The sequence below is a fragment of the Vulpes lagopus genome, chromosome 9 (genome assembly GCF_018345385.1).
Source record: "Vulpes lagopus strain Blue_001 chromosome 9, ASM1834538v1, whole genome shotgun sequence".
In the NCBI taxonomy this organism is placed as follows: Eukaryota; Metazoa; Chordata; class Mammalia; order Carnivora; family Canidae; genus Vulpes; species Vulpes lagopus.
In genome coordinates, this window is record NC_054832.1 from 4,511,680 (window position 1) to 4,536,692 (window position 25,013).

Consider the following 25,013-nt stretch of genomic DNA (forward strand, 5'->3'; position numbering starts at 1 on the left):
TCTCCTGGGCCAGGATGCCCTTTACAGTCCCCCACGCCGTCTTTGGCCCCCTCTGGAGGTTCCCCCAACCTGTCCTTGTCGTTGCCTGGAGCCTTTGCTGGATGCCCATGGCTCAGCCCAGCAGAGGCTGGTGCACCTGCAGGGAGACTTGGACGCCCAGCTTTCAGGTGAGTCCCAGCCCCTTCTCTGCAGCGGGGGAGAGACACACAGAGAGAGAGGCAGAGACACAGGCAGAGGGAGAAGCAGGCTCCATGCAGGGAGCCTGATGCAGGACTCGATCTCCCACCATGTTTCTCTGGCAAGTCTCGTAAGTACCTCTCCGCTTCGGTGTCCTCCGTTCTCTAACGGGAACTAAAAGGGCCTTCTTTATAACACTCGGGGAGTTGAAATACAGTATTCGGTGAAAAGTGCTTCTAGTGATATCTGGCCTAGAATAAGTCTATAATGAAAACACCAGCATGGGGATCCCTGGGGGGCTTGGTGGTTTAGTGCCTGCCTTCAGCGCAGGGCCTGATCCTGGAGACCCGGGATCGAGTCCCATGTCAGGCTCCCTGCATGGAGCCTGCTTCTCCCTCTGCCTGTGTCTCTGGCTCTCATGTGTGTGTGTGTGTGTGTGTGTGTGTGTGTGTGTCTCATGAATAAATAAATAAAATCTTAAAAAAAACAAACACCAGCAGAGATGACCACCGTCATCATTAGCATCATTAACTGCATGCTGGGAGAGCTTCCCTGCATCCCCTTGCCCTTCCTGAGGCCAGGTAGCTGTCAACACATGACAAGAGGCCAGGAAGAGCCAGCCATCCTCCTTTTCCTTCTGTCCAATCATCACAGGGCGCCGGCGACCTGCCCCGGGGTCAGCTCAGAGGATGTGCGTTTGGTGCCCTCTGGGTCCCTGACCTGGGGCCACAGTGGGTGATGCTTCTGTTCCTCCACCAGGATCCCAAGGACATCCCCTCCCTCCACCCAGCAGCGAGGCCGAGCGGAGTGATGGCCTGTGGATAACCCACCCAGGAGCCTGGCAAAGAGGAGGGGACTCGAGGAGCCAGTGTGAGACAGGGTGGGCGTGCGTGGGGCTGACTGAAGCCACCGGGTGCACAGGGTGTGTGGGACGGTGGTGGGTGCTGGGGCAGGAAGGAGAGCGTCGGGGGTGGAGGGGGAGTGGTCTCCACCTTCCGAGGGTGTGGCCCCACATCAACTCTAGGACAAGGAAGCCTGGGGTCAAGCTGGGGCTCCGGTTAAATACACCAGGGTGGCCACTCTGACGTCCCCTTCACTGGGGGGTCCCCGGGAGTCACACGGTACTGCTGCCCTATCATGACAAGAACGAAGTCATCGTTCCCTGGCTTCTCATAAAATGTCTACACTCTCATTGAAAAATGACTTCACCATCTCTGGCTTTAATCCACACTACCAGGTTCTTTTTTTTTTTTTTTAAGAGTTTATTTATTCATGAGAGACACACACACACAGAGAGGCAGAGACACAGGCAGAGGGAGAAGCAGGCTCCATGCAGGGAGCCTGATGCAGGACTCGATCTCAGATCCCAGGATCACGCCCTGAGGGAAGGTAGGAGCCCAACCGCTGAGCCACCCAGGCGTCCCCAACACCACCAGGTTCTTTCTGGTTTTCCCTCTCTTCTCCAACACTGAGGACCGGGCCTGGTTATCCCTAATATACGGGTCCCTGTGATGGTCCTGGATGTCCTGCTGCTGTCAATCGGCCCATGCCCAGATGCCGACACTCCACCCCCCCCACCGCCCCATGGACATGGCCCTCACCCGAATGGCTTTGGCGTCTGAGCCCGCTGTCCGCTCCCTCACCCCCCAGGTGGACCCCCTCCAGGCCCCACTGGGGCTCCAGCACCCATCAGACGTGCCCCTTTCCTCTGCTTGGCATCTGTGCTCATCCACTGTCAAGGCCAGTAGAATGCTTATGCAAGACTCAACACACAGCACCACCCCTGAGCGGAGTCCAAGAGTGGATTTACTCTGCACACCAGGCCACCCGGCCACCCAGATGCGAGTGCAGAGCCATTCTGGGAAGGTCGGAGAAGATCTGCTTCCACCCTGTGTCCCCAGAGCCATGCCCTCCCCTCAGGATCCCTTCCCTGGATTCTACTCCCCTTCCTGAAGGTCATACCCAGGTATGACATCCTTGGGTCGCCGCTTCATCTACACGTGATGTGCTCTGTAAAACTTACCAGAGAGCAATTGTTAACAGGACACCATTGAAGGCATAAAAGATTCAAGGTAATTATTCCTGTTTTAAGCAAGTTTTATTCTAGTGGAGACGGAGACGGTGTAACTCTTAATGATGCAGACACACAAACACGAAATACGAAGATACTGAAAAGGACTATAAATAGGACAGAATGGGTGATATACTTGAGTATCTGACTCGGGGAGATTAGGGGAAACATCTCCTGAGATCGCATTTGAGCTGAAACTCAGACATTGGGAAGGAGACGCCCGAGCAAAGTTCTGGCAGGGAAGAGAGGGAATCTCCGGCTGCAGCACAAATGTCCTGTGGCAGGAAGCAGCGTATCATGCGTGAGGGACTCTGAATGGAGGGTCTTTGGGGGAAAACAAAGAGAGCTGAGATCAGAGAGAATGAGAGCCCATCAGAGCATCAGGCCTTCGGAGATTGAGTAGGGGGCTTGGATTTGATTCTAAGAGTGACAAAGACCTAGTGAAAGGTCTTCAGGAATGACTCTCGGGCAGATTTAGGGGAGTGGGGAGCGGGGTAGGAGCTAGGGGACCAGGCAGGAGGTGTTGCAATAGTGCGGGTTAGGAGGACAGGCTGGGACAGCTGGCAGCTGGGGTTGGGGGTGGAAGGGGCCGTTTTGAGTGTTTTGCAGGTCCTGCCAAAGGACGGTACCGCTATGAGATGTGCAGGGGGGTGGGGAGGATTCTCACATTTTGGCAAGTGATTGAGTAGCATAATCAATAGTTCTGCTTTGGGAAGGTTACCTGGGATGCCTGATGACTCCTAAAAGAGACACCCCGGGGGGCTGGACTCGTGTCCCTGGAGTGCAGAGAGGAGCCCCAGGTAAGGGTGAGCATTTGGGGGCTTTCAGCAGAGATGGCATCTAACAGCCACGGCCCTGGGGGCCACCCCTGCTCCACTCCCCCTCCTTCTGGGAGGGGAGCGCCCTGCCCTGCACCGGGCAGCTCCTGAGTCCCTGGAGCGGGAGGCATCCAGGGGAAGCTTGGGAAGGAGGGGGCAAAGCAGGCAGAAGGTGGCCTGGGGGGTGTCGAGGTCCTCATGCAGAAGTGGGGTGGCCACGTGCTGCTGCTGAAGGGTCGGGGGCAGAGGCTGAGCCTGGGGTGCTGGGCAAGCTCACGAGGTGGCTAGGGCCCGTTTCCAGGTCGTGAGGGGTGTGAGTGTCCTGTGGGCTGGTTGGAGCACATCACAAGTGAGAGTCTGGAGAGAGAGCTCAATGAGGACAACTGAACTTTGTAAGGGATTTTTCTGGAAGAAGATTAGGGAGGGATGTGGGGATGGACATAAACTATGTGTGTAGATCTGGATCCGTGTCCACGTCCACATCTACCCGGATCCACATCCATCTAGATCTGCATCTCTATGTCCATACCCGTGTCCCCATCCGCGTCGCACCTACACCCACATCTAGATGGATACATCCCTACAGATACAGTATGCAAATGTACGTGCTGAAATCTAGGACCTGGAGCTCAAGCTCACTTCCTTCATTGTCTCCGGCCCCACTCTTGGCCTCTTCCCCAGGGCGGGGCCCCTGTCCCTCCCTATGGCTTTCAGGAGTGAGGGCGTCCTGTCTTTGTGGCACGTGTCACTCACATGGGCCTTGGTACGCAAGCACGCACAGCGGTAAAACCAGGAGCCCTGTGCGTGGATGGTGCAGGGACTGGGTCTCTTGCAAAGTGAGGCAGCAAGAGGCTTTTCAAAGGCAAATGGAGGCTGATTAGGGTATGAGACTAACCTGAAGGTCTTATTCTGTGGGTAATAAGAAGCCAGTAAAAGCTTTGAAGCAAGCGAGGGATGTGATTTGGCCCGTGCTTCAGAAAGGCGATCGCTTGCTGCATGGAGAGTGAGTGAACTCCTGAGAGGAGAGGGAGCCACAGAGGGAGATCCTTGGAGGACCTACCGGAGAGGAATGGACGAGACCCCGCACAGGCCAGTCTGCAAGCAACCTGCAGGTGGGAGGACGGCGGGAGGATGGCAAAACAGCTAGAGGCTCTGCAGGGAGGCGAGGGCGAAGGAGCCCCAGGTGCCTGGGCCCTGGAACCCAGGCTGTGTGAAGGACCACAGGACCCAAGGGGTGAAAGCTCCAGAAAAACAAGCTGCCTTTCCCACTGGGAGGGGAGGGTGCGCCTCCCTGGCTTCGCACCCACCCGCCCACCGTCAAGGACGTAGGTCCTCCTGTCCTGCCGTGTGACTTCTGTCCCTGGCCTTCTCCAGCCCCTAATAATCGGTTCCCTGTTGAGAGAGTTTCATAAGAAGATAAATAGCGTAATTACCTGCATGTCAATCTGCGTGATGCTACCGTGCGGAGCAAACAGTAACGTGACCTGCGGCTGCTAACACAAGATGAAAATCTAATCAGGATGTTCCAAAACTACCGGTCCTGCCTCCAATTTGCAGTATGAATCATGGTTAATATTTCTCCCTCCCACCAAGTGCTCATTACAACCTGTGTCGTTGGCTTCAGAAAAAGCAATTGACCACCGCGCCAGCCGCAGCCGTGAGGACAGAGTCATCTTTCACATCCGTAGGAGTGGAGGGGTTAAGTGTCTTTTTGTAGTCGCTGTCAAGAAACTTGACCCAGAGTCGTCCTTGTCCGTCCTGGAGGACGTTCTCTAGTGCAGGTGAGCCAGGAGTGGATGGCCAGGGAAATGTCCTGAGCACTGCATCCACCCAGAGCCATGGGCTCAGCAACCACAGTGGGGACATCTGACCCAGGGCCAGACTGGGGGAGAAGTCTGAAGAGAGGGACAGAGAGGATACCAGAGAACCCTGTAGGGTGGCCTATCAGAGATGTCCCAGCCTGAGACACATGCTGGGTGTGGAGTTCACAGCCTTGCAGGCTAGATTCGGAACAAACCCCAAACCCTGAAGAAATTCTTTGAAAATATGTGGCTCACATAATGACCCCATTCTAGCCATTCCACTGGGTGCCCTCTTGTTCAGGTGAGAAGCCGGATTCCTGATAATGAGTTGCAGAGCCTGATGTTAGCTATGCTGGCCTCCTGCTCCACCCTCACTCCCTGCTCCCAGCCACCACCCCTGTCACTCCGGGGCCCACGCTGCTTGCTGCGTCTGCACACTGGGTCCTTGATAGTCCTCAAAGCCCCAGGGCAAAGGGTCATGCCGGAGCTTTCGCCTCTTTACAGTAGCTCGCTCTTGCCTGTGGCTCTGCCCGGGGACTACCCGGTGGCTCTATCCCTGCCCTTGCTCTCTACACACATGCCGCCTACATCTGTGACCTTCCTTGAGAATCTTATGCCAGTCTCTTCCTTTCCCTGTCTCAGATTCCAGTTCACTTGGATTGTGGCCTCCATACCAGCAGTCACCCACAGCTGGCACAAGTGTGTATCTTTTGTCTCCTCTCGAATGTGAACTCCAGGAGGGCAGAACTTTGCTCAGGCTCCAGAGGCTATAACAGTTTCCTGGAGCACATGTGCGCTTGACAAATATTTATAGGATGAATAGCTAACTTGGCGACTCTCTGTGTGCCAACTGACACGCTCTTGATGCGTCGGGACTATTGCAACAGGGTCAGAAATTCTCCATTATCGAACATGACTCATGAGTAATGGGCATGGCTATAGCTCCTAACGTCTACAGCTTGATACACTGTCATTAACTTAATCGTCACAACAAACCTCCAAGTCTGGTTACACTATTAATGTCTTTTTTTAAAAAAGATTTTATTTATTTATTCATGAGAGAGAGAGAGAGAGAGAGAGAGGGAGAGGCAGAGACACAGGCAGAGGGAGAAGCAGGCCCCATGCAGGGAGCCCGACATGGGACTCAATCCTGGGTCTCCAGGATCACGCCCTGGGCTAAAGGCGGCGCTAAACCGCTGAGCACCTGGGCTGCCCAAATGTGTCTTTTTATTAATAGATTAAAAACAATAAAGACACAACAAAATTAAGCAACTCACCCCAAATCACACAGCTCTTTTTAACACAGGCTGTAATTTTATTTCCCTAAATTCCTTCAAGTTACTCAGTACCATCTGATGGTCTTTGGTCAAAGAAATATGAACAAGACTAACCTGTGATCCTTTCGGGGTGGCACTGTCCGTGGTTAATGGCAGATGCTCACCCATGGTAGGAAAGTACACACCATGAAGGGGCATATGAGGACTGCACTTGGGACAGGGTGGACACCCAGGGGCTTCACGAGGCAGAAATACATTACTATGTTGTACAAGCTGAGTTCTAGCATGGCGCCCCAAAGTCCTGCTCCCTGGTATACACGCCTTCTCCCAGTTATTCAGTCAAGCAATAGTATCAGTGCTGCTGTAAGGAATTTTGAAGAGGTGATTAAGGTCCCTAATCAGTGTGAGTTAATAGAAAGGATGAGCCTGACCTAACCAGATGAATCCTACAAGAGAAGACTTGAAGGAGGATAGGGTATAAGGAGGAGGCCACATTGTAAGGACTCTCGAGTGTCCTCTAGATGCTCAGCATGGTCCTGGCTGACAGCTAGTAAGAAAATGTGGACTTTAGTCCCAAAACCACAAGGGGATCAATTCTGCCTATATCTTTAGAGAGCTTCCCTCATCAGGACTCCAGATGAAGACACAGCCCCCGCTGACACGTCGAGTTGGCCTGTGGCATCCTGAGGGGAGGAATCAACCCAAACCTGCTGGATGCTTCACCCACAGAAACATGGGGTGACAAACGTGTCTGGCCATAGGCTGCTGGCTTGTGCTTATTAGTTACACGGCGATGGAAATCTGAGATCACTGTATGAGTCGTGTTAGGCTGAGGCATGGCTGTTGTGAGTGGCGGGGGTCCTGCAGCAGCATCTGCACATTTGACTGGTAAGACCGGGATGAACACCCGCCTCCTTGAGGTGCTGCACACACTTGTAATTACCCGATAATGGATCATTCATTTCCCTAAACAGATTCTGTGCTACATGACTTGAAGGAGATCTTCTGAGCCCTCAGCGTTGATCTGTGACTCCACCACGTGGTGGACATTCAGGAAATGATCCTAGGAAGGAAATGAGAACGAGATGCCCAGGGGAAGGAGAAACCAATTCGTCCTGGATGAGGGAAACATTTGGGGTGGGGGCTTATCCGTGAGGATGAGGGCATGAGAGCAAATAGACGAGTCAGGGGAGGGATTCTAGACACAGATGACTCCATACAGGCAGGACAACCGCGCGGCCCCTAGGAGCCTTTGCCAGGGCCGGGGAGGCTGCAGGACATGGAATTGACGAGGTGGAAAATTAAAGCATGAGCCTGAGCAGATCTGTCTGTGCTCCCTGGGAACATCAGCAACTTTAAAATGTCTCACCTCATCTGTCCATGACAAACTCAGAATTCCAATCCAAGTAGTGAAAGCTGTCAAGAGGTAGCAAACAGTCATAGGGAAGTGTGAAATCACAGGGTTTTTTTTTTTTCCTTCAATAAAAATATACAGCTAGGACTTGGCAAATCATGTTGGGCCAAGATTTAAAACAAAACAAAACAACAACCAAAAAAAAAAAAAAAAACCACCCCACACCCATATCTTAAAGCTGAAATCCTGATAGGGATTATTTTGGTCTGATAATTGTCTATGACATGAAGCTCAAATCAATCAGGCTGCCAGGATGCAAATATATATTCTTTTGCAGTAGAGATGCTGTTTCTCTGTATCTACTCAAGATTCCAGACTCAAAAATTAGAGCCAGTCATGTGTTTCAAGGCTGTGTGCCCTGAGACTAGAGGTTTAAAGAAACAACAGTTTGTACGTCTCCAGCTCATAACAGGTGCAAGGGGCTGTGCACACGTTGTCTCAAGATGTCCTACTGGATCCTGGTTTATCCTTGGGGAAATGGAGTGGGAAGTAGTCTGATTTTCCCAAGGCTGGGAATGTACATGTGGCACAGCAAACTTTGACCAGGACTGAGAGGTTTCGAAGTCCATGTCCTTCTCATGATGGCACACTCTTCCGAAATTGTTTCTATTTGAATATTAACTCTGGATGGGGGCACCTGAGTGGCTCAGTTGGTTAAGTGTCTGACTCTTGATTTTAGCTCAGGTTATGATCTCAGGATCATCAGATCAGGTCATGCATCAGGCTCCATGCTCAGTTCAGAGTCTGCTTAGGCCTCTCTCCCTCTGGTCCTCCCCCTGTTTATGTTTCTCTCTTTCTCTCTCCCTCCCTCAAATAAATAAATAAATAAATAAAGCCAGCCTTAGAAAAATAGTAACTTTGGGTGGATGAAGCATATCTATTATCTTATGCATTTACCCTACATACTTTGGGATAGGTGGGGCATTTTAAAGATGGAGAAATGAATGATCAGAGAAGTTAACTCTATTTCTCTGTCTCTGCATCCCAAGGAGACAGTGAAGACAAGACCTGGTGACGTAGTTAGTATCTTATTTCTCAAAGCCAAAGTCTTTCCTAGATTTCCAATTTTTTTAAATTTAATTTAATATTTTTTAGATTTCTAAACCTTAACTCTGGAAAACCCTCACCATGTGGCTGATGCCCAGGGGAATGGGGCAGATGTCCCCGACCTGCATTCCTACTGTGTACTTCAAGTTGTAAATCCAATAAATGTTACAAAAGTGTGATCTGGATGGGGGACAAAGTCTCAGACCTTGCTCTGTTGGAACTAGGCATGCAGTTTTAAAGCCCCAAACACTGCTTCCATACATCGTAAGAGGTGCATGCCTCACTGAAACATACCCCGGAATAATGACTGCACCAGCCCAATAGGAGCTGCATTTCCACCTATGGGTTCATGGTGTCCTGAGCCAAAGCTTCAGCATGTCCATACCAACAGAGAAATGAAGAACACACCCTGGAGGTGGTTTGGCAGCCTCAACTTTAATGATTTGTTTTACAATAACCTCTCAAGTTGTAACTTTTGACCCACATTGGCTCTGCATACAGACAGGAAGGAATAGACTTCCCTTTCATAAATATATTCTAGCTCATTTTTGCTGTAATCCAATGATCTGGAGATCCATCTTTCATTCCCCCCCACCCTGCCCCAGGTTTGGCTTGATTCAGATGCAGAAAAGTGTATCTATATTCTAAGAAGAACATCCTTTCAAGGACAATGATAAATGCCAAGTGACAGACTCCTAGTCAGGGATACGGGGAGGGGGGGCGGTGATGGTGGTGACATGTGGAGCCTATCGTCTACCAGAAGCAGATGGGTGGCAGGTAGAAATGCCAGATTGCACACTTTATTTATTTATTTATTTTTAGGACGAGACTTTCATGTATATGTTTCTGATTTCTGATCAAAAGCTTTTCAACATGCCTTGTGGGTCAAACAAAAAATATGGCTTGTGAGTGCCCGTTTCTAACCTCAGATTTTAACCCCTGTTCCTTCTTTCTTCCTCCAGATGGAGGCCACAAAGAGAGGGGCTTGGCTCACATATGATAGCAATGAGAGGCAGAGCAGATAACAGATGAGAGTCCCCAGCACTCTACCCAGAGCTCCTCCATTCTATCAAGTTTCTCTACACAGACCAGCAGTTCTCCAGGAGATAGAAACTGTGCTCACTGCCGAGTGTGCACACATAGCTGGTGCCCTGTTCAGGTCAGAAAACTCTGCTCATAGAACTGATCCTGTCTTCATTTATTCTGGACCTTGAGGGCATCAAGCTCAGATTTGTCTTCAACTTCTCAGAGAGCATTTGTCACATATTTGGATCTTGCTACTTATCCCAGTCAGAAGGAATTAGCTAAATAATGGAAATAATCATTTAATGATTACAATAATGATAACAGTAGTGATAGCTGGGAGACAAGAGCTCACATTCTCCTGGTACTGTTGAGGAACTGCACACCCCACTACCCCCTTCCAATGTCTCATTGAATCCTCACAATAGAAGCATATAATTATTGCTATTTGCCCACTTCATACAGAATAAACCTGAGTCTCAGAGAACTTAAAGGTATTTGCACAAAGTCAAATAGCTACTTGGTAGAAGCAATCCTTGGTAGAATCCAATTTGTAACCACTACACAGGGAGCTACTCAAACTGGGATTGTAAATTCAGGGTTCCATAGGTTCTCTACAGAATGTTTAAAATGTTTTCCTTCTAATTTAATCTAAGATTAACATGAACATACTCTGGGCCACCTGGATAACTACCTTATAGGAAACTTTCTGGGGCTGCATTTATATTTGTGTTTGTGCTTACACTGGAGCCTAAATCACAGCATTTATCTTTTAAGGCAGTATTTTCCCACTGAGGTCTGGGGATCTCTGGACATTGGCAGAGGTGTTTTGGACACTCTGAAAGATCTAATTTGGGAAATATTGTCCTAACTTCTTCTGTTTTGAAAGCTGAACCTCTTTTCCCTTGGAAAGAGGAACAGGAATCGCAGCCATGTTGATGCTCTGAAGGTTGGCACAGAGCACCAGGCCCTCTGGCAGCTTTCTCACATCATCACAAATCTTCTAGAGTCACAAACTAGGTCCATAGCTCTCTCAGATTCCATCAGCCTGCATCCTTCAGCTTCTCTGAGTCTAGGGTCAGGCACGCGTACACTTCCGTGACAAGGGTCTCCTGCAGATCACTGAATCATCAAACATGGAACAGCTGTCCCAATGAAATAAGTCTGTCCTCAGGATTTGGCCTGTCCCTATTCTGTTCTACTGCAGGTCTAGCTTCCCCTCCAGCTACTGGTTTGAAGGCGCTATAGCGACAATTGTTGAGGCAACAATTTGCATTGGCTTCCCCACTAGCTCCTAAAGTGGTACAAGGTCTAATCTCTGTAACAAATCCCTATTATTTGCCCTTTGGTCAAACCTTGAATGATATAAGGTCTCTGACTCAGAAGTGTTGAAAAACAAAACAGAACCAATTACCACTTTATAGCTTTAAGAACTATAATTGACACCATGCCTAAATCCGTGAGTTTATAGAAAGGTTGGGTTGACTGGATAATTAATATGCTTTAAACATATGTGCACAGTTAGTTCTGCTATAATGTAATATATTTATTCCTAGAAATCACTGTGCTGTTCAAGTGGAACAAAATGGAAAATGAGACTGAGGACTCAACCCTCAGAAACTTCAATAGTGACACAATTTAAAAAAAGAAGCTTAACTCCTAGAGGAGAACACAGGCAGCAACGTCTTTGACCCTGGCCACAACAACTTCTTGTAAGACACGTCTCTAAAGGTGAGGGAATCAGAAGCAAAAATGGACTATTGGGACTTTCATCAAGATAAAAACCTTCTGCACAGCAAAGGAAACAGTCAACAAAACTAAAAGGAAACCTACAGAATGGGAGAAGATATTTGCAAATGACATATCAGATAAAGGGCTAGTATCCAAGACCTATAAATAATTTATAAAGCTTGACACTCAAAAAAAAACAGATAATCCAATCAAGAAATGGGCAGAACACATGAACAAACATTTATTCAAAGAAAACATACAAATGGGCATCAGACACATGAAAAATTCTCAGCATCACTTGTCATCAGGGAAATACAAATCAAAACCACAATGAGATACCACCTCACACCAGTGAGAATGGCTAAAATTAAAAGACAGGAGACAACAAATGTTGATGAGGATGTGGAGAAAGGTGAAACCTCTTGCACTGTTGGTGGGAATGCAAGCTGGTGCAGCTACTCTGGAGAACAATATGGAGGTGCCTCAAAAAGTTAAAAATAGAGTTACCCTACAACCCAGCAATTGTGCTACTGGGTATTTACCCCAAAGATGCAGATGTAGTGAAACGAAGGGGCACCTGCCACCCCAATGTTCGTAGCTACAATGTCCACAGTAACCAAGTGTGGAAGGAGCTGAGATGTCTATCGACAGATGAATGGATAAAGAAGGTTTGGTCTATATATACAATAGAATATTACTCAGGCATGAGAAAGGATGAATATTTGCCATTTACACTGATGTGGATGGAACTGGAGGGTATTATGCTGAGTGAAATAAATCAATCAGAGAAAGACAATTATTTGTTTTCACTCACATGTGGAATATAAGGAACAGTACAGAGGATCATAAGAGAAGGAAGGGAAAACTAAATGGGAAGAAATCAGAGAGGAAGACAAACCATAAGAGATTCTTAATCATAGGAAACAAACTGAGGGTCACTGGAAGGGAGGTGGGTGAGAGGATGGGGTAAATGGGTGATGGGCATTAAGGAGGACATGTGATGGGATGAGCACTGGGTGTTATATGCAACTGATGAATTATTGAAAACTACATCTGAAACTAATGATATGCTATATGTTGGCTAATTGAATTTAAGTAAAACAAATTCAAGTATAGGGGGAAAAAAGAAACTTAAAAGAGGAGCATTGTTTTGTACCTGAGGAATGGTTAAGAAGTTCATAACTGTTAGGATAAATGTGGGGGAGTGGGAGGTACAGGCTTCCGGTGATGAAATGAATAAGCCACAGGGATAAGAGGTTCAGCATAGGGAACAGAGTCAGTGGTACCATAACAGTATTGTGTAGTGGCAGATGACAGCTACACTCCTAGTGAGGACAGCATGATGTAGAGACTTGTACAATCTCTGTAATGTACACCTGAAACTAATGTGACATTGTGTCAACTATACTTTAATAAAGAAAATATTAGTTCTTTGAAAAGACAAAAAATAAAAGAGATAAATATGGTGCTCTACCTTGAAAAAGACCTAGATTTTGATTGTGAACCTGGGCCTGAGAGGGCTTACAGCTTGCGAGGTGTTGGAAGTGGTACCAGGGAGGTTACCTGATGTGAGACGGAGAGTTGTCATACCCTCTGGGGTGGGCATGGCTCCTGACACATGGCGACAAGAGGCAGCACACAGAGATTTGAGGGGTACATGTTTTGGTATTCCTATGTGGTCTGGTTTAGTTGGATGCGTTTTTCTGTATCCACCTAGTGCTTCTCATGGACAAAATCACATAGGAGCAAATACAAAATTCATATTATGTACCAATTGTTCTCTATGAAGTCATCTCAAATGTATATGGAGGCTGTTGTGGTCAATATAACATATATACTTGAGTTATAGATGATTACAGAGTTGATTCATTCAAGAAATACTGATTTAATTACCTAATCCAGCATATCTATATTTACTATCTATTGACTGACTGGCAGGCATAGGTTAAACTCATAGGAGATATCGACTTTTACGTATTTTCTCAATTAGTGGATCCCTGAGTTATTACAATAGTACTTGATATACTTGAAAAGCTAGGGAGCATTTGATAAGAATTAGAGGGATTGGAGAGCTGGGAATGCTAATTAACCATGTGAGTGATGCTTTGGAGGACATTGAGAGTAACAGAATAGACTTCTTGTTCATCATAAGAATTGAAGATATGGGTTTATTTCTGTTCACTCCAGAAGCCCCACTCATATGATACAAATAAATAAAGAAGAAAGAACCCCACAAAGATAAAAAAGGAAATAATAATTGCTTTAGTGTGAACCATTTCTATGGTATTGGTAATATTTTGGTTCTTTAGTGTTAAAACAGATTGATTGAATGATTTCTTATGCTCCTTGAGCCATAACGTCTTAGTTTTGTTGTTTTGGGTAGCTGGCTATTATCCATATAGATTATTTAGGTCAGCATTGATCATGTTCCACTTATTTCAATAAATTTTCTCTGATACTTGTAGGATCTGGGGACACGAAGAAGATTAGGGTTCTTGCTCTTGAAAAGCTTATAATCCAGAAAAGAGAAGACAGATTCTCTAGAGTAACTCTCTGAGTAAAAGGAAAAGGAATTTAAGGATTTCACATCCATTCAAAAAATGTAAATGCAAACTAACTGGTGTAGCCACTGTGAAGAACAGTACGGAATTTCCTCAAAAAATTAAAAAATAGAATTACTTTATGATCCAGTAATTCCACTTGTGGATATTTACACAAAGAATATGAAATCACTAATTTGAAAAGAGACATGCACCCTTATGTGTATAGCAGCATTATTTATAATAGACAGATTATGGGAGCAACCCAAGTGCCCATCAATAGATGAAAAGATTAAAAAGTGGTGTATATATAGATATACGATAGAGCTATAAAAAAGAATGAGATCTTGCCTTTTGCAACAACATGGATGAAATCTAGAGGGTGTTATGCTAAGTAAGGTAAGTCAATAAGAGAAAGACAAATATCATGATCTTATCCTTTGTGGAATTTAAGAAATAAAACAAATGAACAAAGGAAAAAGACCTAAAAAAAAAAAAAAAAGCCCACAGACTCTTAGCTATGGAAAATAAATTGGTAGTTGTCCGAGGGCAGGTGGGTAGGGGAGGATGAGGGAAATATATGATGGGGATTAAGGGTACACTTACCATGATGAGCACTGGGTAATTACAGAATTCTTGGATCACTATATTGTACTCCTGAAATTACTATAACACCATATGTTAATTACACTGGAGGTTTTTTTTTTTTAAACCAAAAGGGGGAAAATATATCATGACATGTGAAAATGTAAGAAATTCAAATTTCAGTACCTATAAATAAAGTTTTATTGGAACACACACACACACGCAATGAAAGCCCTTAAAAAAATGAAAGCATTTCTTTAAGAATCATATTTTTAAGGGCACCTCAGTGGCTCAGTGGGTTAAGCATCTGATTCTTGATTTTGGCTCATGTCACAAACTCAGGGTTGTGAGACTGAGCCAGGTGTCTGGCTCTGTGCTCAGTGGGGAACTGCTTGAGATTCTCTCTCTCTCCCTCTGTCCCTCCCCACTACTGTCTCTCTTTTCTCTCTCTCAAATAAATAAATCTTTTTTAAAAAGAATCTTATATTTAGCCCTTTCGTTGCAATCCAAAATAAGATTTATTGCTAGTACTGTATACTAATAGAATGTGATAATAAATTAGCATAAAGAAAATATAATTTCCTGCTTGTAGAATTACACAGGAAACACATTAGTTAAAAGGGAAAGCATTTTCTAACTTATAAGTTTTCTTTTTAGACTTTGACCATTCATTAGTCCTTAAGAGGAAGTGAGATGAGAGCAGACTGGAGCCTCACTGGTGTGTGGACGAGAGCAATATTGTGCTTAGTTTACTATCATATTCTTCTGCAGGCACCTTTCATTTTTTTCTTTAAATAAACCCCTAGAGGCTACTCGGGATGAACAGACACCTGCATCAGTTGTGATGGCTATGATAAAAATAATAAAGAAATGTTATTACAAATAAACTTCTACCGGAAAAACCAAAAAATTTTTAATGAGCACCAACTGTGTGCCAGGTACTATTCTAGGCTTTGGGGAAGGAAATATGTTGGTGAGAAAAAGAAAATTTTAAAATAGAAAAAAAAATGGGGATGCCCCACACATAATAAAAACCAGACAAAAGAAATACATTATGATGATTAAAACAAAACAAAACTACATTTTGTTTGGATTTCATCTTGAGACATAAAACTTGACTGTCGAAAAGAGAGAAGGAGTATATCTAACAAATGTGCATCATTCAACAGTCAGGAAAATAGGATCCCAGCCCTGGTTCAGCCCTCGAACAAGCCGGTTTGTTTCTCTGGGCCTCAGTCGCATTGTCTGTAAATGGCCAGCTAATTCCTACCTCAAAGGATTTGGGTGAGCACAGAAAAAAATACAAGCCAAGTTAAAGTGTCCAGGCCTGTGCTTAGCATATAGCACTCAATATATATTAATTGACTCTCAAATTGAATGAATACATTAGGTGCTAGTCAGGGAGCTTTTATGTGGTTTAATGAGGGGAACATCTCGAAACAGGATTTAAAAATCTGTTCACTGTCGACCTTTTCCAGACGACCACAGTTCGTAATTGCTAATAACTCTGCCCTGGCATCCCCTAGAGCCACAGCCTTGCAAGGGTGAAAAAAATAATATTAAGAAAGATTGAACACCAGACCTCAATGTATTTATTTTTGCAAAGCCTTCAGGCTGCCTAGCAACCATTGAAACGTCTAGCCTTTTCTGTCTCACTCAAATGTTACCCAGCCACAGAAACACACGCTCTGTCTTGCTTGAGGAAAGAGGAGTGTTCAGTGGTTCATGACCCTGATCTCAGCATCCCTTCTTCCACCTTCCCGGGAAAGCAAATCCTGACCCGAGCGACTGTTATTGATCAGCAAGTTTCTCTGAATGAGTCTCCATGTCTGCTGCATGTGCTCTTCCTGCATTGGTTATTTATCTATTTCCTAGGGTGATCATTGAATGGCCCTGTGGGAAGAATGAGTAATACATCGGGTGGGAAGGTAGAGGAAACCCCCACTCCATACTGTCTCCACCTCACTTAAGTCATCTCTTAGACCATGGATATTCCTAATATATCTGCTTAATGCACACAAACTGAGCCCCAGGTAGAGGAGGGCACACCCCGGATCCAGTGCCAGAATCAAGGTCAACATTCAGGATCTTCCCTCCAAGTCAGTGATATCCCTGTGAGCTGTGCTGCCTTTGCAATGTGCACAGCATTTGGAGGAGCTCAGTCTTAGAGATATTTGACCATGAAAACCCGGTGTGCACAGAAGGGTCAGATAGGAACACAGTATCAATTCTTCAAGATCAGGAACCAGGCTTTGTTCATCTTTATGCAACCCAGATATTGGGTGAAGCGTCTCACAGCCCTCTGGGTGAAATCGACTTGGTGTTCTGAATTCCACAGCCTGTGGTAGTCCAAAAATGTCCAAATTCATACAAATTTATGAAAGGTGTTCATTTCTTTTATCTCATAGTCCCTGTGGGTCTCCTGCCTTGAAGTTTTGGGTCTCCACTATATGGATTCAGATGTGACTCCAATCCCTTCACCTGTCTCTTCATTTCCAAAAGACAATAAACTTTGTCAGAGGAATTCATTCCTACTGAAGAGTTGGAAGGTTTGTAGTGAAGACAGGATGGATTTGTGTCACTCAGTTTATCATTAAAGCCCTCACAGTAGATATTTCCATTCCAAAATGTTATCCTTGAGTATCATCCCTTAAAGTGTAAGTGCTGGGGGAGAATTCCAAGAGTGGGCAAGAGTGTACACAATCTCTTAAAGCCTAGGCTCAGGAGTAACACAACCATTCCCACCTCCTTCTGTTGGCCAAAGTAGACACCACCACTTAATGGGAGGTGCTGGTTGCCATTCTTATTTCAAAGGGTGTAACTATAGGATGGAGGCCCTAGGGTAGTCTCTTTGTCACCTAAGCCAAAGGGTGGGGGCCCTGAGAGTGACTTATAAAACTGAACAAATCAGGAGGTTCTGTAAGAGCGGGAGAGTCTACTGTTGGATGCCCCTTATTTCCTGGGCTTGCTGACCTGGCTGATCCTCTTGGCAACAGAGTTTTGCGGAAGGTTGGCCTGGTAACAAGTTCAGGCAGGAAATAGTTGACCACTTCCTTCCTACTTCTATTTCCAAGGGTTATAGTAATGGATATAACCCATGCACAGGTCACAGGCCACAGAGTTTGGGGACCACGGTGGTGTGAGACTGGGCTGGTTGAGGACCCTCACATGCGGAGCTAAGAATTCTTACAGCAGAAGAATGGAGTGCATCATGAGGGTCAGCCTTAGTGGCTCAGCGAGAAGACATGCTCTGGTTGGGAGGGAACCCCCTTGCAAAAGGGGTGCAATGAAGCAAACATCCATCATCAAACTTTTCATGGGTGGTCACCTATGGAGCGCCCTTCTCTCTGCTCTTTTCCCCCAAATCAGAGGCTAAGATGGGGATGAAGATGGAGAGCAGAGAATTATCTGCTCAGGTTTCTGTCACATTTTTAGGTCCACAAATTAACCACCAATTCGTTTGCCCAGAGTGGGGTGGTAGAGTCAGGAAGTGGGGAGCCTTGCATCAGATATAGAATTGCAATGTTAAATGGTCCCGCATTGGGCTCCCTGCTCTATGGGGAGCCTGCTTCTCTCTCTCCCTCTGCCTACTGTTCCCCTTGCTCGTTCTCTGCCTCTCTCTCTCTCTCTCTCTCTCTCTCTCTCTCTCATTCTCTGTCAATTAATAAATAAAATCTTTAAAAGAAGAAATATTAAAATGATCAAGTGGACCTTAGGAACGTAACAAGACGGCTTCAGTAACTAAACATGACTTAAGATACTGAATCTGACTGAGATGCTAAAGAAAACCACTGCTCAGTGGGAAGGGAAATTTTAGGAGATCCCAGCTGGTAATCATTCCTGGAAAAGTAAAACAGTTTCATGTTTCTGCCTCTGGCATATTTACACTTTTCCCCGAAACAAAGGTTATAATATTGATTATTATAATAATAATGTATCAGAAGGCTCTGTTGGATGATATAATTTCTTATTTTTTTTCTTTTGAAAGTATCTCTAAGTTTATTCTCTTTAAATATCTGTACTTGTAGATTGTGGGGAATGGGTGAGGGGTTTTGATGTGGGCCTTTATTCTTTTTCTTATATTTTTGCTCCTGTTTTAAGGTATCACAAAGTATTAGTCTTAAAATGTCTCTTCTTCTGCCTATTTACTCCATCATTAAGCACAAGAGCCATTTTTTTTTCTGGAGAAAAGAGAAGGAACGATATTAATTTTCCAGTAGAAGAAGAAATGGATGGGAAAAGTAGATGAATGTCCAGGAGAAGATTAGTTTTCCTGGAAACAAACAAACAAAAAACCATTTGGAACACAGACACAGATAAAAGGCAAGGCAGGCTCTTGGAAACTTCCATCTGGTTCTCAAAAAGGAATAAAATCAAAGGGGAGTGAGCAGCGAGGGCATTCTTCATGAATTCATCACTTTTTGTTCATTAAAAATTGAAAATTGATAAATACCAGATAAAGTAATAAGTGAAATTCATTATATATAATAAGCTGATGGCTGCAAACTTGATGCAGAGTGAATCTGGCTGCTGCTTATTTTCCATAAATACCAAAATTTAGTGATTGTCCCTGAGCTATTCATTAAACTTCAAAAGTCAATGAATAATGAATAGGAAATCCATTTGTTCATTAACTTGAGAAATGAAAAATATCTCCCTCCCCTGTTATGTCTCTGATTAATTTGGCTCTGAAACAAGTGAGCAGGTCTATAAACATTCCCCAGGGCTCTAACCAGCTCAAGAGCCACAACTTTTCTCTGAAGTGATGCAAGTCTGTCTGCACTCAGTATGTTAGAACCCAGCCTGGACAAGGTAGGCTGCCTGGGGCTTCATTCTGGTGGGTTTTGCTACAGGGAGGACCTGGGTTCCTTTAACATCAATATAGCAGAACGTGCCCCTCGGCACTTTTGTGAACAATAATCATTGCGCGCAAGGCAGGGATTGATTTTGGAATATGGATTTTATTTAGCTATATTTGATAGGCCATGGAAAAGACATTTAATTTTCTTGGTTCTCCGTTTGCTCATCTGTTAGAAACAGAAGAGGAAGAAGAAGAGTGCATTGTTTTTCTGCAGCTTCTACAGCAAATTACCTCAAATTTAAAATAGCACACACTTATTATCTTACACTTCCGTAGGTTTGAAGTCATACACAGGTCTCAAGGGGCCAAAGTCGAGGTGTGAGCATGCCATGTTGCCTCTGGAAGCCCTAGAGGAAAACCTACTAGACTTTTCCAGATTCTTGAGGCTGCCCACATTCCTCGGCTCATGACCCCTTCCAACATCTTCAAAGCTGGCAACTGCAGGTAGAGTCCAATTTACATCATGTCACCTTGATCTTGCTTCCATGGTGACATCTTTCTCTGACTCTTCTATTTTTAAGAAGTATTTTATTTATTTATATTTGAGAGAGAGAGAGAGAACAAGCAAGGGGAGAAGCAGCAGAGAGAGAGAGAGAGAGAGAGACAGAAAATCAAAAGCCGACTCCTCACGGGCTCAGAGTCTGACATGAGCCTCGATCTCTTGACCTTGAGATCATGACCTGAGCTGAAACCAAGAGTTGGAGGCTTAACCAACTGAGCCACCCAGGCAACCCTCTCTGACTGCCATTTTTGAGAGCTCTTGTGACGTCTTTGGGCCCTTCTGGATAATTTCTGTACTCTGCAGAAGAATATATTGAAGTTCAGAGAAGTGAGGAATCTTGCCCAAAGTCACTAGCTAGCCGGCAAATGGAGAGGTGGGTTCTTTTTTAGATCCACCTGAGTAAATCTTGCCTTAGATTATTGGGTGGGATCAAAGGAAAAATTTGAATGACAAAGCAATCTCTGGCTTTTAAGAAAGGACGGCAAAGCCCCCAGTCGTGCCTCTCTGCTGGACTGTGCCAAAGCTCTAATGGAAGGCATTAGTCAAATTGGAAACAGGCTGTTCTCATTAACCACAGAGAAAAAGCCCATTTCACACCCAGATGGAAAGCATCCCGCTGTTCTTATCGAACCCTGCTCTTCGTGCCTGTGGTTTTACTTGGGTTCATTCCCCCAACCCTACCTCTTGGGGCATTCACGGCTCACCCCAGCGAGGGTGCGTGCAGTTTGAACTCGGGAGGCACCTTGGGGCTCACAGCAGGACTGAGAATCAATCTCTCAATGGTGACAGCAGATTCCTGGAAGGGTTTGCACAGTTGGTGAGGTGCTCCCGGCTGGGCTGTAGAAACTGGGTTCTGCAGACAGGAGGGTAAATGGGGCACCTTCATTAGAATAGACACTGGGGAGAAGAAAAGAAGACAAAGTCATTAAGTTTTCCAGTAAACATTTCTTGAATGCCATTTTGGGAGCTGAGCACTGGGGATGTGGAGATGTTAGGCCCACGTGTTGGCCCTTAATGAGCTCCCCGCCCAGCAGGGCTGATGTACACACACAGAAACTCACGGCGGTGCTGCTGGCCCTGTCGTGACGGTAAGGGACCAGCCATCTGTTCTCCTTGCATAGGTCAGGGGTAGAGAGGCAGGAAGGCAGAAAATCACACTGGACCTATATCCAGGACAATCCTTTTTAGTATCATTCTGCCCCATCTGAAACTACAAGGTCCTCATTCCTAAAATGTAATAGTAGCAAGTGCCTGCAAAAACCAAGCAAATACAATGGCCGATGAGATGTTGTCTACAATTCCTAGACTCTGCTACCATCCAGGAGAGCAGGACCTCCTTCTGTGTTGGATCCCCAGTATGTAGAGCCATGCCTGGCACGTGATAAATGCTTAATCAATCTTTATCAGACAATGGGATAAGGCGGACCAACATTACAAACAACAAAATACTGATCAAATGCAAAAGATTTTCTAAAGTTTGCAAGAATACTATACATGCAAAAATGCTCACTTTGCTTGTTATTGAGATCAACAAAAGTAGAAGCAAGCTAATGGTGATGAGTAAAACAGGCACATACACTCAGGATAATTGATAGGCAATCATGATTGTGTTCGCCTAAGCAAAGATGGAGAAAATGTTTATTTTGTAAAGAAAAGTGAGCAAAATAAAAAATGCTAAATCTTATATATTATATTTTCACTGCTGGGTCCAAGAATAAATTCTACAAAGTTTCTTGTTAAAACCTGTAAAGAGTAAAATCAAGGCGTAGAGGGAAACATATTAACATTGCTAACAGAGTATGTCTCTGGCTGTTGGGTGAATAATTTTATTTTCTTCTTCCTGCTTCGATATAATTTCCAAATCCTTTTAAATGAGTATATATGACTTTTGGAACGGAACAAGTCATAAACCCGTTAAAATCCCCACAATGTCTCTTATTATGATGTGTACAGTGAATATTTTCTTCATGGTCACTCGCTTGGTGTTCTTATCCTGACTCACTGAAGGCTGTACCTCCTTTACCCAGAAAACAAATCTGCTTTGTGTCACGGACTCATTGCTGCTCAGAACTAGACTTCTAATCACTGCCATTTGTCACTGTGCAATAAATGCTCTACAGATTATCTCGTTTGAGTCACAGCATTCCTGGGGGTTAGCCTTGTTTTAATACCACAGTAACTGCCCTATTTTGAGTCCTCCTCATGTCCCAGCCAGGAATTGTATAGAAGAGCATCACTAGATGCCTGCAACAACCATGCGGCACAGCGTCACATAAATTAAGGGGTGAAGTTCCTCAGCTGATTGGAAGGTGCAGAACCATAATTTGAATTCAGACTTCTGTCTCATTGCATTTGCTTATTCGTCCTTCATTCATTTATTCCTTGGTCATCCTCTCCTATAATTAATGCATTTTCCCCTGTTTTAAAGGGTAGGATGCTTAGCATGCTGACAGCTGTGGGAATTGTGTAACATACTCAAGGGCAGGTACTCAGAGAGGTGTAAACCGCCAGGGAAGAGGTCGTCTCTTGATGGTGATGCCGGCATCTAGTGATCTGGGATGTGAGTGTCTGACTTCCTTGGGTAGTAGCACAGGGCTTTGCTGAATAGTATAATGGCCCCTCCCTCCCTTTCCTCCCTTCTCTCCATCCTTCCTTCCTTCCTCCTTCCTCCCTTCATCCTCCCTTCTACTCTTGGACAAGTATTTATAGAATACCATAAACTGAGCACTGCTGTAGCCATTAGGGAATAATTATGAACAAGATAGAAAAGATCCAAATTCTCATGGAGCTGCCGCCCAAAAGTTTCAAGAGCTGACTCATTTCATTTCTCTGTCCCTCTTAGATTCGTCATTCATTCATTCATTCATTATGAATTTAATTTTATTTTCTCTTCTTTTCTTTCTTTTTGAAAATGTTTTTTTCTGTTTCCCTTTTTGAAATTGTACTGCCCTCTGACCTGGGTTTGGCTCTACGTCGCTGCGTTCTTCAAGGTCCATCTCTTTATCCTTCTTGGCCACACTTCCCATACCTGTAATCTTTATAAAAAAAATAAACCAATGTCATTCACCTACTTAAAATCTTCCAAGGACATACCATCATATCAGGAATAAATTTCCCAAATCTCACAGCATGGGTTGCAAAGGCCATGTAGTATCGGGCTAGCGCTGTGTTTGGTACGTAATAAGGGTGCAAATGCCCTGGAGCAGGGACTGCTTGCTGCCCCTATTAGCATCCCCAGTGCCTAGCAGTGTTGATATTGTTGCCAAGATTTCCAAGCAAGATGATGCAAGCTGAACACTACATGGCTCCAAGACCCCTCATTATTATGACTCATGGGAAAGGTTCCCATCTGAGCTGTGCAGATCACAACTCTGTGGCTGCATGCAGCAGCTCTGAGTAGATGGTAGCTCTTATGACTGTCCTATTGTTGTTACCAACTAATGACACTGCCTTGGGCATTGGGGGAGGTGGAGCTGAGCTAGAATTTGGGACTGGTTAGGGTTTGATGCTGCTGACATGCCCCACTGTGACGTTGGCCAGTTTTGCCCTACATTTGATTGGATCTGGGACCTTTTCTTGGCACCATCTCAGAGAATATCTCCTGCCCACCTTGATGGCCTTTTACTGTACTAAGAGGAATATGTGAGCATATGTATTAGTTTCCTATGGCTGTCATTAACAGATTGCCAGAAACTCAGTGGCTTAAGAAAATCCAGAATCATTCTCTTATACTTCTGAAAGTCAGAGTCCAAACTGGGTCAGCGGAGCTATGCTCTTTTTAGAGGCTCCAGGGAAGAGTTTACTTCCTTGTCTTTTGCAGTTTCTAAAGATCATCTGCATTTTTTAGCTCATGATCCCACATCATTCTGACCTGTTTCCAATCATAACACCTTATCCAACCCTGACAATCCTAAACCCTTCCTATAGGAACACTTGCAATTAAACAGGGCACAAACAGATTACCCAAATGGTTTCCTCATCCTTAATTTATGCCCTCTTGCTATGTTTGGCAACGTACTCCCAGGTTCAGGGAATGAAGCTGTAGACATATTAGGGTAGGGGAGCACTGTGTTGTCTACCATAGTATGTGCACCACAAAGGAAAGTCCTGTTCGCTCGCTGACTCTACCCAGAAGGCTCCGTTGCCTATTTCCTATATTCCACCACCAATTAGATCTGATCGAGGAACCAGTTCTGCAAAAAGGAACAAAGAACCTTGTTTGAAACATCAGTTTTCCAGGTTACCTAAGGGTCTGAGATGGTGTCCTCTATTTGAGATTCAGGATGCTCTCTTCCATGAAATCTGTGAACTGAGCATCACCCTCTGCCCCAGGCCACCTTCTCCCCTGGAGAATCTGACTCAGGGGTCTGGACTGGCACATGCTCATTCATACTTCTGACTCATACTCACAGGCTCTCTTAGCAGCAGAAGAGTTTGGAGGACCCCTCTCTCCACACTCTAAATCCATGTCCTGCCCTCTCTGAACCCCTCCCTCCAGCTCAAGACTCCCTGGAAGAAGGAGGGCAGGGGGTGTGAGGATACATTTACTGGAACCTGCTGGATGTTGGACACCGGCTCACTTGTAGACAATTTCATCTAATCCCCATGATAATTTGGAGCGTTTGCATCATAATCTCCATCTGACAGAGCAGGGAGGGGAGGCACTGAGATTGGTGCCAGTGCCAAAGATAGGAAAGAGTGATTCTGTCCCAGGAGAGCCTCCTTCTCTTTCACTCCGCAGAAAATGTAGCAGAGATCTCACCAGAATCTCTCTCTGAGCAAATAGACATTGAACTGACTCACATGTCATATACAATAAGCTCCCTGATCATAGAGCCCGCTGGAGAGAATCCATGACCTAAGCCATTAGGAGGATGAGTGTGGCTAATGAAGACAGCCCATTTGTGGGGTGTCTGCTGAAACACATCTTACTTTTCTATTCAATTATTGTTTTCCTTTTAGCCCAAATTATTGGAATAATTGTGTCAATTTTCCACTTTACTCATTGTGTTTAAACACAGCCACAGCTTGCTGTTGCTCTCAAAGGAAAATTGGACAACAAACAACAAAGCAGAGATGGGACCAGTCATTATTCAGAGAAATAGAGGGGCTGGTAAATGATGTAATTCCAGCCAAACCCAAGCCTTGATTTCCATTCATGGAGC

The 25,013-nt window shown here is 45.1% G+C and overlaps 1 long non-coding RNA gene across 1 annotated transcript in view; it reads left to right on the top strand.

Annotated features, from left to right (window-relative positions):
* The first annotated feature begins 19,216 nt into the window (after window positions 1-19,216).
* LOC121499127 overlaps window positions 19,217-25,013 on the top strand; it is a 75,057-nt gene continuing 69,260 nt past the window's right edge. Inside the window, exon 1 of the long non-coding RNA XR_005990017.1 lies at window positions 19,217-19,297. This is a non-coding gene — a long non-coding RNA (uncharacterized LOC121499127). The remainder of the gene's footprint in view (window positions 19,298-25,013) is intronic.